This window comes from Coffea arabica, chromosome 11c (genome assembly GCF_036785885.1).
Source record: "Coffea arabica cultivar ET-39 chromosome 11c, Coffea Arabica ET-39 HiFi, whole genome shotgun sequence".
Lineage (NCBI taxonomy): Eukaryota > Viridiplantae > Streptophyta > Magnoliopsida > Gentianales > Rubiaceae > Coffea > Coffea arabica.
This window is the reverse complement of record NC_092330.1, coordinates 8,051,490-8,054,258: the sequence shown is the minus strand read 5'-3', so window position 1 is coordinate 8,054,258 and position 2,769 is coordinate 8,051,490. Positions and strand designations below refer to the sequence as shown.

Here is a 2,769-nt window from a genome sequence, read left to right as displayed (position 1 = left end):
TTCTTTAACTCATAAACTACAACGATTTACCAAGACATGATTGCCCTAATAATCACCACCAACTCCATATATTATATATATATATATTTTTTTTTTCATAGTTCTATACACCACTTTGGTTACCAAAATTCACTCAGGTTAGTAATTATTTAATTTCCGGGACTAATAAATATTGCAGCGTTACAAAAAAAAAAATGAAACACGTAATCATCAAATTATATACTTCACAATATAAGTCACATTGCATACCAAATTCACACAACTTCAAAAGCTAGATAATTCACGAATACATTCAATATTTTCATACATAACTCAAACTTCAATCATCATAAACATGAAAGGAAACAATACAACAATACACAAATTATTATAATCACATAGCTAATAGCTCAACTCTTAGTGTAGATTCAACTTAACCTTCATTAGTTTAGTCCTGGACAATCCCACTAGACCCCTTTGGTAACACTAATCAAATTTCCTTAGTAAATTGTAGATCTACTATGTCTAATATCGAATCAAATAATATGATCATTACTTAAGTACATCAGTGGCTCTTAAGTATTCTAAATGATCTCAAACATTTCATACATTGGCTTTTCTAATATCCTAACAACTAGTTATCTTTATCCTTTCGAACATTAGCCCCAATAATCCTCCAATAAAAGACCACCATGTCATCTAGAACTCACCTCTAGTTATTTGCAAATGGTAGCATACTAAACACATGATAAATTCATCAAACTTATCCCTTTCCCAGATCTAAAGCCACTCACAACTGAATAGCTCTTACTTGAACTGCCATTTCACTCAGATTCTAGATCTAAAGCCACATTTTAGGATAAGGGATGGTAAAAAGTTCATTTACTATCATAAAGGCTAGTAAGGCCACCAATCAAGCCTTTTCACTTTTAACTTCCAAAAGCTAACCTTGGTCTCTTTAATTCCTTTCCAAACTTAATCATGGTTTCTAGTCACATCGTAATGCAGTATACTGGATTCTTTTCAATTGCAAATACTCCATTAAATGTAATATTTCGTACTCGGGTACAAGAATCCGAAAATGAGATGATTCACAACTCAAGCTGGCCAGTCCCAAGCATGAATCACCTATATTTGAGATTCCTACCCAACGTACATATCTAATTCCCTTAGCAATAGTAATTAATTCAACACTTAATAGGCCATTCCCCATGGTCCGAGAACCTTTTCCCGGTTTAAGCTCGATAGGAGCTCTGATACCACCTGTGGCGACCCCACTTTCCCCTGAGGCGAACCAAAGGGTTGGCGGATCGTCTGCCCAGCTCTCGCCAGGACTCAAGCACGCATTTCAAACCTGAATTCCTCCGAAGAAAAGTCTAATCTATTACATCAGCAATTCTTCCAAGTAAAACTTTATAACTCCACAGTATCTTCAGGGATAACAGTGACATAAGTCAGCCTTTCGACGGCTCTTAAAACTATCGTTCACGCGCCTTACAAGAACAAAGTCGTACAATCCTAACGTACAAAAACCCAAACAGCGGAAACATAAAAAAAAAATACCCAGCCATAGGTCACCACGAGAGCCACACATTTTCCAGCTTCAAGTGGTAACACAAAGGCGAAAGTACGCAAGCAGGATTACACGTTACAAACTGAAATTTACAATTCTTAAAAACCACATTGTCCAAACACACGTATAACCAAATAAAAACAGCATCCAACTTCTCAAGCCTCAAAACCTGTAAGGAAAACAAATAAACGTGGGGTGAGCCGAAGCTCAGTGGTGCCCCAAAACATGCATCCAAATAAACATTTAACAGATAGAAATTTGCAGCATTAAACAAGTAGGAAAGCGAGTAACAACACAGGGTAGGATACAGGGCTCTCAGGAGCCAATTTCCACGCTTGATTAGATACCATCGTAGTTGACCCTCCGTCAACTTTCACTACTTATAGTCCATGTAGATCCACTTATTTTAATCCTAACCCGTCACCATTCATACCTCTGCTTTGGGCCCAAACTTCATCTACCGACGCAGTATACTCGAGATATACCCGTAATAAATTTGTCGAGGGATTCACCCAATGACGTTTTGGTAGTTGGATTCAGATGTCGAGGGATTCACCCAACGACGCAACTACAGATTCAGATGTTATGGTAGTTGGATTCAGATGTCGAGGGATTCACCCAACGACGCAACTACATTTAGATTCACAGATTCATTAGAAAATGTTTCACACATGTCACCACTCGAACGGCTAGTGCGATAAAGTACACACTGCTCACTTCGATGGATCAAAATCATTTATTGCATTTTGACAATTATCACATAGCGAATTGATAAAGCGCTTAACCACATAACATAGAACAAGCAGGGACACTCACCAAGAGTGAAGTTCAGATATTGGATTGAGGATCGAGTTCCGCGTCCTCGTAAAATCCTAGAATATCAGAATTTAAGCCATAAGTTTTCTATTGGAACTTTTGGCTTGCACATGTAGAGTTTTCTAGCATGTTGCTAGTTTACTTTTTCTCAAAATATTTTACTTGGAATCGAGCTTGTGAGAACCGTACAATATTTCTTATAATATTCCTGGAATACTTTTCCTCGAAGGAAATACTATTATTATTTTCTTAAAATAAGTCGGCAAGATAATTAATATCAAGGCTAAAAGTATACCTTGGAAAAAAAAGTTCACTGGAGTGGTTGTGCCTACAAAAATCTTTGCTAAGGCTTTAGGGTAAGGTCTATTGAAAAATGTTGCTAAAATAAGGGTTTTTTTTTT

The 2,769-nt window shown here is 36.8% G+C and overlaps 1 long non-coding RNA gene across 1 annotated transcript; it reads right to left on the bottom strand.

Annotated features, from left to right (window-relative positions):
- Nucleotides 1–1,314: 1,314 nt before the first annotated feature.
- On the bottom strand, nt 1,315–2,468 carry LOC140016389 (uncharacterized). Its single transcript, XR_011822782.1, has 2 exons — nt 2,369–2,468; nt 1,315–1,721 (listed from the first exon to the last, which is right to left on the bottom strand). It is a non-coding gene; the product is annotated as an uncharacterized lncRNA (long non-coding RNA).
- Nucleotides 2,469–2,769: the final 301 nt, after the last annotated feature.